This window comes from Gobius niger (assembly GCF_951799975.1).
Source record: "Gobius niger genome assembly, chromosome: 1".
Lineage (NCBI taxonomy): Eukaryota > Metazoa > Chordata > Actinopteri > Gobiiformes > Gobiidae > Gobius > Gobius niger.
The window spans coordinates 69397286-69407139 of record NC_136852.1 but is presented as its reverse complement, the minus strand read 5'-3'; the positions used below and the strand labels follow the sequence as shown (position 1 = coordinate 69407139).

General features: G+C 43.5%; 1 protein-coding gene across 2 annotated transcripts in view; it reads right to left on the bottom strand.

The window, feature by feature from the left end:
• qng1 (Q-nucleotide N-glycosylase 1) overlaps positions 1-9854 on the bottom strand; it is a 177521-nt gene that overhangs the window by 60202 nt on the left and 107465 nt on the right. The window lies entirely within an intron of this gene.

Sequence of the window (9854 nt, the reverse complement as noted above, 5' to 3'; positions counted from 1 at the left end):
AAGGTGACACAACACAGCAACAATGCGAGGAAAAAGATCAGTTTTGTGGGTCTTAGCTTTCAAATGAGGTGTTACACAGCCAAAAGAGGACAGAATGCATTTGGTTTAGGTGGGTGGTAAGAGGTTAACCTGGTCATTGAAAGACATGTAATAGTGCTGCAACTGGAAACAAATATCCTTTGAGTCCCCCGTCCCTCTGCTCTTCAAAATGTATAATACTATATAATACAGCACTTACAACAAAGGTCAATTACTCAAACATTTTTTTTTTTTTTACATTTTTGGTCACTTGTTGGTTGACTTTTTGTCACATCTTTCTTGAATTTTTGTCACTTTTTGGTTGAGTTTTTGTCACATTTTTGTTGAGTTTTTGTCCTTTTTTGGGTTGCGTTTACATCCTTGTTTTCTTCTCATTTTTTGTGGCTGTTTTGGTGCTTTTTCCCAAGAGGCTTTTTGATTAGGGTAAAGCCAAACTGGAGAAAATGGGATCCGTTCAGGTGGGAGTTGCAAACTTAAGACACATTTATTTGTTCAAGCTTTTAATTAGCTACTTTTGGGCTGCTATGTTTTCTGTGTTGCTGTGACCCCTTTTTTATATTGTATGTAATTTCTGCTTTTACTGTGTTGTGAAGCACTTTGTGGCCTTTGCCTGTGAAAGGTGCTATATAAATAAAGATTACTTACTTACTTACTTACTTACTAGTTAAGAGGTTAAAGAGAGTTCAAAATAATAAAGTTTGGCGAGAAAACATAAATAAAATGTTGCAGTGCATCATGGGTAATGGACCCTCCGTAAATGAGCCAAATGGAGGAGTCGAGCTGCGAGGGGGCGAGTACGTCCGAAGTGGTCGAGACGGCGAGGATCCTGGCAATTGGGAAACAGCCATTGTGTCCTTGGGCAAGACTCTTCACCCACCTCGCCTCCAGTGTCTGCAAACATGAGAGTGTGAATGGGTGAGTAAAGCGCTTTGGGTAAAAGTGGATGTTAGTTTTACCAGTGGACTTACATTCAGTGTAGACGGTGTTGCATCACGTGCTTCACGGCGCTGCTTTAATCTTCAGTTCTTAGTTATTTGGACTCAGAAGCACGTGTCACTCTCCTGTATACAGCCCAGTCCCCCCAGAGCTGTGTGTCACGTAGTGTTGGGCTCAGGACGCCCTCTGCTGGTCACTCCCGGATGTGGACAGTACCACGGACAGCTCCATGCTTCCCTGTAAATACAAAACAGAAACTTTGGTCGCTGTTACGTCATTATAATATTTGCCCTGCCAAGAACCACCAGGTCCTGATCAAGATCAAATCAGGACTAGATCAGATTAAAAAAGCTGTAAACCTAAATTATGGTTTTAACCTCTTAACTCCCACCTGAACATGTTTTCTCCAAATTCTCCAAATCTAAAAGCTTCTTCAAAACAGAGGCAAAAAACAAGAAGAAAATGCGAATGTAAACGCAACAAAAAAAAGCGAAAAAGTGACCAAAAAAAGACAAAAATGACAAAAAAAACTCAACAAAAAAGTGACAAAAGAGCAGCAAAAAAGTGACAAAAATCCAGCAAAAAAAAGACAAAAATCTAGCAGAAAAAAGTGACAAAAATCCAGAAAAAATGTGACAAAAATTCATCAAAAAAGAAAGAAAAATGACAAAAATCCAGCAGATAAAAGACAAAAAAATGACAAAAATCAAGCAAAAAAAAAGATAAAAATCCAGCTGACGAAAGAGAAAAAATCCAGAAAAAAGTGACAAAAATCCAGCAAAAAAAAGACAAAAAAAAAGACAAAAATCCAGCAAAAAAGTGACAAAAAAGCAGCAAAAAAAGTGACAAAAACACAAAAGGGAAATAAAAAGTGACGACAATGGCAAAGAGGCGAGAATGGATTTGGTTTGGGCGAATGGTAAGAGGTTAAATCAAAGGCCTAACTACTAAGCAGATGACGTGGAGCACACCTGAAGAAGCCCAGTGTTTCAGATACTGTAGTTGGAGAACGACTGCTCAAGTTAATTTACAAGTATATGATTTTGAATAGGTTTGGTTTGAACAGACTTGGCTGTGTAGTTGTGTAGTTTTCTACCCGGGGCTGTGTATCTAGTGTTTGTTACCCCTACCTTTAGAAAATCATACAATATGGATTCCCCCCAAAACAAAGCCTCGCCTGAGACAGGTGCATGCCACATCTTTGAACCCCTGACCTCACGATGGATCAGACAAATGCCATTCTGCTTAACACAAGCAGCTGGCTGTCCTCACCGTGTGAAAGTCGGGGCCTCAATGCAACAGTAATGGTGGCACAGTGGTTAGCCCTCGTACTCCTGGACGGGGCTTTTCTGTGTGGAGTTTGCATGTTCTCCCCGTGTCTGTGTAGGTTTCCTCCGGGTACTCTGGTTTCTCCTACCACTTAAAAACATGTACAATAGGTCCCTCTCTGGGGCCACAAGATAATCTCAATCTCAGTGGGACTTTCCTGGATAAATAAAGGTCATTTTTATAATCTGAATAGTAGAATATCTCAGAAAACCCATGCTTTTATAGAGCTGAGGATTTTTGGACTGATGATGATGATGATGATGATGATGATGATGATGATGATGATGATGATGATGATGATGATGATGATGATGGATGGAGATGAAGTTCATATCAATGATGCAGGACAAATGTGTGGGAGACTCAGAACCCATTACATAGATCCTTAATATATACATTATTTCTTACGTCTCGAAAACAGGACACTTTGCTCAAGTGCAGGGTAGATTTTTAGTTTACACAAGCTTTAAAATACTCCCTGACCCCTACCATATCATTTTCAAAATACTCTTTACCCTCCATTTGCACAAGATGCTACAACCAACCCCTGACTCACTGAGACAATCATGACTGTGAGATCGCTCTCACATGGCTTTAACTTACCAGCTCAAAGACGGCTCCGTTCAAAGCTATGATTGATGACTTTTTGCCTGATATTACATTTTACAGAAACTAATCACATACTTGCTTAAAAAACAACAACATTAACTTGAAAAATCAGTCAGATCCTTTTTTTTGTGAGTAAATGAAAACATAATACAAGAAGTTGAAATAATCTTTGAAGATCTTTATTAAAGAACAGAAGCCACTTGTAGATGTTTGAGGGACTTTTAGCCCCTGATAGTTCATTAAAACATTTGCCCCGCCAAGAACCACCAGGCCCAGCTCACTATTTATTTATTTATTTATTTATATATACAATACAATACAATACAATACAATACAATACAATACAATCAACATAGTTACAATTGAAGAGCTTTTAGTGCTAATTCGCAGCTCATGTCACGATCACATCAAGACTAAACCATGTCTGCAAAGGTCCTATAATCGACCTATGTGGAGCTGTTTAAATCACAACTAAACCAGAAATAGCACCTTTTCTAAGAAATTATCACTAAATAAAACAAATAAGTCTGAAATTACAGATGCCACCAGAACAAGCCAGTTATCACCAGTGGTTCAAATACGACAGACTGCTCTAGTAATTTTACAATATTATGTTTTTGAATAGGTTTGGTTTGAACAGACTTGGCTGTGTAGTTGTGTAGTTTTCTACCCGGGGCTGTGTATCTAGTGTTTGTTACCCCTACCTTTAGAAAATCATACAACATGGATTCCCCCAAAACAAAGCCTCGCCTGAGACAGGTGCATGCCACATCTTTGAACCCTGACCTCACGACGGATCAGACAAATGCCATTCTGCTTAACACAAGCAGCTAGCTGTCCTCTCCGTGTGAAAGTCGGGGCCTCGATGCAACAGTCACCTGTGGATCAGGTGTGACTGTGTTAGGGTGAGTTCACATGTTTGGTCCCTGTAGCTCCAATTATTTTACCCCTAAGTGTTTGTATAGGTTTGGTCTGAAATGATTTGGCTGTGTATGTTGTTACTCCTATCTTAGAGGAAGTGTTGTCCCCAAACGTATGACTATTAGCCCGAGTCTGAAGAAATGTCCAGAGATATTGACCCTTCGACCGTCACTGTCCAAGCCCACGGAGAGAAGCAAATCAAAGCACAGAACAAAGCCTCACCTGAGACAGGTGCATGCCACATCTTTAAACCCCTGACCTCACGATGGATCAGACAAATGCCATTCTGCACAAGCAGCTGGCTGTCCTCTCCGTGTGGAAGTCGGGGCCTCGATGCAACAGTCACCTGTGTGGAGGTGTGACTCTGTTCTGTGGCGTTCACACTCGGTCCATCTGAAGTGAGTCCTGCTGCACTTCCTGGGAATGACCTGCTCAAAAGAAGCAGGAGGCTCCTGGGAAGCACATCAGGGTTCGCTTCAAATGGACCGAGTGTGAACGCACCCTAAGACCCGCCCTGATCCTCCTGGGTCCCAGACGAGGACGACGAAGGCTCTAGCAACAACTCCAGACTGAAGCCATGATAAGTTAAACCTCACAAATACCACAACCAAGGCCAATTCTCTGCCATGAAACACCTTGTCGACTAATAGACACTCAACATCCACTATTCTGCTCCTCTTTTCATCCTGACTCTGAGGGCGGAGCATTGGGACTGTGTCCTGATTGGCTAATCCTGGAGCCTCTAAATTACCTAATCTTTCCTCTGTTTCATCCTTTTCATTTGTCACTACATCCATAGGCCAGGACATGCAGCTATTATAAGTTAAAGTGATGCAAACAGCTTTGTTAAGGCCTGATTTCTCTGAAGTCCCAATTAATATAGGACTGTCAGACTGGCGACTTAAACCACTTGGACCAGCAGCATCGGTTTTCTCCATCTCATCACATACTCCCCAGAAACCACCGCATGCATCAACATTTGCTGAACTAAAGCGGATTTCCTCGCTGTAGGAAATGTCATTAATTACTTTCTTTGCTTCTAATATTGCAATACTTTCACTAAAGCCCTCAAGAGTTGAAACAATGCTTGCATCCCCAAATAAACTGGTTGCAGTGTTGGATTTGACATAGTTTGATTTAGCTGTGTCCCTCAAGGCTTTGGTAAGTAGCACCTTACCACATGAGACATCTAAGTCTGCATTTACACCCAACGACCTGGTGGCCTGGCCATCAGCAGGCAGGGATTCTGAATCTGAGATGGGACTATTCTTGACAATTGGACTATTCTTGGCGATGGCCTTGTCAAAAGCATTTTTCTCCTGTAACTGTGGAACTGGACTAAAAGCGATTTCTTCAAGAGATGGATGAGATGGATTTCTAGTTGGTGTAATATTATGTGAAGGTGAGTTCTGATGAGCAACGTCACTGCCTAGACCTGAACCCACGTCAACATCTTTGTCAGATAAACTGATATTATGGTCTTTGACAAAGAGCGAAGAAACAATCTGAGATTTAAGAATATCCCTGAGCTCTACAGTAAGTAACACCTCACTGCCCAAAACATCTAAGTCTGCAACTCCACCCAAGGACCTGGTGGTTTGGCTAACAGGCGGGACAGGGACAGTTTCATCATCATCTGAACTGTCCACATCGGCATCAGGAGGTCGTTCTCCTTCAGAGGAACCGATTACAATTTCCTCATCATAATGTTGCTGGATGTGCAGAGGCTCCCGTCTCTGCTGAACTGGATGGTCAAGCTTCGTGCTCGACTGACTTGACGGTCGTTCTTCTGGGCTGGTAGACCTGTCTTCTTCATGTAACCCATCTCTCTGATAGAAAGGCTCAACAGCTCTGGCGAGAATCCCAACAGGCGACGCAGAGGCAGAGGGCGAGGAATCCCCACTTGAACCTTCGTGTTGGGCGTCGTCTGGAGCCCCCGGGGATTCTTCTCCTTTATGGCCGTCAGACTCAGCGGGATTATAAGGCTGCATCACAGATTCAGCAGACCTTGAGCTGAAAAACAATCGATTTGATGAATTAGTAACAGCATTTTTGAAAAACTCCAAATATGAAATTATTTTTAAGGCAACATTGCTTCATATTTGGCCCTTTGTCATTTAAAGTCACCTGACTTGATCACACAATCAAGTGAGACTTTCGGATTAAGTTATATTGGGCAAAAGTGAAATTATACTTCTTGAAAAGAGTAAATTATGAATTATTATTAATCCCAGATAAGAAGAGAACAAAACATTGGCCTAAAATAACCACATGAAGGACTTCAGGGCAATGTTGCTTTAAAACTGAAGTAATATTTGATTGAAATGTGACACTTACTAATCGCTGTCCTCTGTCAGGTGGGTCATGGTGATGAATGCGTGCTGCAGCGCCTGCTTTGGGGTCAGTCTGAGTCTGGGGTCCACGGTCAGCAGCCCTTTGAGGAAGTCCACAAACACTCGGAGGTCCTCAAGCTGCTCTGGGTCGTCGATTATACATAACTGCCACGAGAAAACAAAAAGACACGAGTTAGATTTTAAGCCACGTATTCATAATACAATAATCAAAATAATATCTCTTATGGATTTGAACACTCACATCGATGAAATCGTCGAAAGTCTTCATGTGCTTCTGTAGTTTAGATGGTTCCCCTGGGTTTTGACGGGTAACACGGCTGAATTCTTCAGGCGTCATTAGTCTCCAGGTTGGTCTCCCCTGGTCATCTTCTTCCTTTGTGAAATAGTACTTAGAGTACACTCCGTCCTGAATCATGTGGTCAGGAGGCATTCCCAGCAGGTCCACCATCATCTTCACTGACTGATATCTGGAGTGTGGAAACAGGTTTTGCTCGAGAAGTAGAAAAGACAATGTGCCGCCCAGGCCCCACATGTCGACGGGAACGTCACACACACAGCCCAAAGTCACTTCCGGAGCCCTGTATGCATCAGGCTGCATTCTCACTCCCTGCTCTAGCTCCGAGGTGGGCCGTGCCAGGCCAAAGTCGATCAGTTTGACCCTGTACGGCTCCAGCTTCAAGTTGACCAACATGACGTTATCCGGCTTTAGGTCGGTGTGGATCACACCGACGTCTTTCAGGGCGTCGAAGGCCACCAAGAGCTGCTGCGCTATAGGCCGGACTTCATTGAGAGAAGGTATGGACTTCTGGTCGATGACGAGGTCCCACAGACTGATGTCCAGCATCTCAAAGACGAGGCAGGTGAGGCCCATGTGATCGAAGCGCTCTTTGAAGCTGACCACGTTACAGCGGTCACTGTCCAATTCACAGATCCTCTCCAGCATTCGCACCTGCAAAACCAAACACCGTTAGACGTGTCCAGCATTCATTAGTGTAGCTTAAACCTGTGTTAATGTTAATTACTGAAATATTATGTCATCATATGGTAAAGTCATATTTTTGCTGACTTTAAATAAACAAAACTAATGTAACAGACGTTGATGATATTAATCTACAGATATTTATTGCTGAACAAAAAAGACAAAATAAAAATGTCTTTATGTTTGCATAAAATAATAGTTTTAAAAGATTAAAACTAAAGCCAAATTAACATCAGTTAAATTAACGCCGGTTCTGAATAAATGATTGAAAATCCGATCTTACCTCGTCCTCCGCTTCCCTGATGGCTGCAGAATTCTTCAGCATTTTCACAGCCACTCTCTCCATCGTGTCCACGTTCATTCCCTCCACCACCATGCCGAAAGAGCCCTCGCCAAGAAACCTCACCACAGAGTACGTGGCGTTGTGTCCACGGAGCCTCTGACCCACGGTTACATCTGCAATGAGAACAAAAGAACAAAGTGAACAACCAAATTACCTTTGAACACACACACAAAACCACAGTCACATCTAAACTCACAACAAGATTTAAAACATAAACAAAATGTATTAAAAATGCTAATTTTCACAAACGTTACTCACCAGAAACCTCTAGACGCGTTGTCTGTTCCTCATCATTTTGCTGGATGAGCCGGGGCTCACATGGACTGGCCACATAGACGTCATCAGGCTGTGAAAACACCCGTATCACAGGAGAGTCGTCAGAGGAGTCAGATGTTACGAGTGGATCAGAAACATATCCACTGTCCGGGCCGGTCCTGTTTCGGAGGTCACTCTGTGGAAGGTCTCCTTCAGAGGAACTGACTTCAATTTCCTCATCAAAATGTCGGTTGATGTGGACGGGGTAAACCTCGTGAGGGACAGTTCTTTCTGATGGTACTGAGCTGTAACTATCTTTCTGGGATGCGTCATCTGTATCTGAGATTTCCCCTTCAGAAACCCTTAAAAGAACTTCTACGCCGTCTTCTTTCTTCGTGATCCATTGACTTGAACCTGATTGTCCTTCATCGTCACTTGAACTGTCTTCATAGGCGTCAGAAGACAGTTCTCCTTCAGAGGAACTGGCCTCAGTTTCCTCTTCAAAACCTTGGTTGATGTGGACGGGGTAAACCTCCTCTGGCTGTGAAGGAGAGTGATCAGTGGAGAGACTGGTCAGTTCTTCTGAGCTGGAAGAACTCTCATCTTCACATAATCCCAAGTCCAGAGCGAATGGCTCCACAGCTCTGTCGAAAATCCCTTCAGATGACGCAGTGTCCGAGGTCCAGGAATCCTCACTGGAACCTTTGCGTTGGGCGCTGTCTGGAGACGCCGTTGGTTGTCCTCTGTGGTGCACGTCAGACTCAGTGGAAATAAAACGCTGCATCCTGAGTTTACATATCGCTGAGCTGAAAAACAAAGAATATAGAAATTAATATCTTGCACAGAACAACCAGAAATATTATATTATTTTAAGGCAACACTTAAATATTCTTTGAGCTTTTACATCCACTAAACTCAGTTACACAGTCTACTCTGTCTGATGTTTGTTGCTTTCAGATTTAGTTGAGTAAATTATATTAGCAGATTATACTTGATGAGGGAAAAACATAGATTTGGTCTAAACTGACTTTAAGGTAATGTTGCATTAAAACTGAAGTAACATTTGACTGAAACGTGACACTTACTAATCACTGTCCTCTGTCAGGTGGGTCATGGTGATGAATGCGTGCTGCAGCGCCTGCTTTGGGGTCAGTCTGAGTCTGGGGTCCACGGTCAGCAGCCCTTTGAGGAAGTCCACAAACACTCGGAGGTCCTCAAGCTGCTCTGGGTCGTCGATTATAAATATCTGCAACGGGAAAACAAAAAGACACGAGTTAGATTTTCAGCCACACATTGATTTACAATACAATATTACTCATATTAAAATAACATCAGTAAATGTCATGGATTTGAACACTCACATCGATCAAATCGTCGAAAGTCCTCATGTGCTTCTGTAGTTCAGATGGTTGCCCTGGGTCTACACGGGTAACACGGCTGAACTCCTCAGGCGTCATTAGTCTCCACGTTGGTCTCCCCTGGTCGTCTTCTTCCTTTGTGAAATAGTACTTAGAGAACAGTCCGCCCTGAATCATGTCGTCAGGAGGCATTCCCAGCAGGTCCACCATCATCTTCATGGATTGATATCCGGAGGCAGGAAACAGGTGCTCCTCTAGAAGTAGTAAGCCCAGTGTGGAGCCCAGGCCAACCATGTCGATGGGAACACCAAACTCGCAGCCCATAGTCACCTCTGGAGCCCTGTATCCAGCGGGCTGCTTCCTCTGCCCCTGTCGAACCTCCGCGATGGGCCGTGCCAGGCCAAAGTCGATCAGTTTGACCCTGAAAGGCTCCAGCCTCCTGTCGGTCAGCATCACGTTATCTGGCTTTAGGTCGGAGTGGATCACACCGGCGTCTTTCAGGGCGTCAAAGGCCACCAAGAGCTGCTGCGCTATAGGCCGGATCTCACTGGGAGACAGCGCGCACTTATGTTCGATGACCAGGTCCCACAGACTGATGTCCAGCATCTCAAACACGAGGCAGGTGAGGCCCATGTGTTCGAAGCGCTCTTTGAAGCTGACCACGTTACAGCGGTCACTGTCCAGTTCACCGATCCTCTCCAGCATTCGCACCTGCAAAACCAAACACTGTT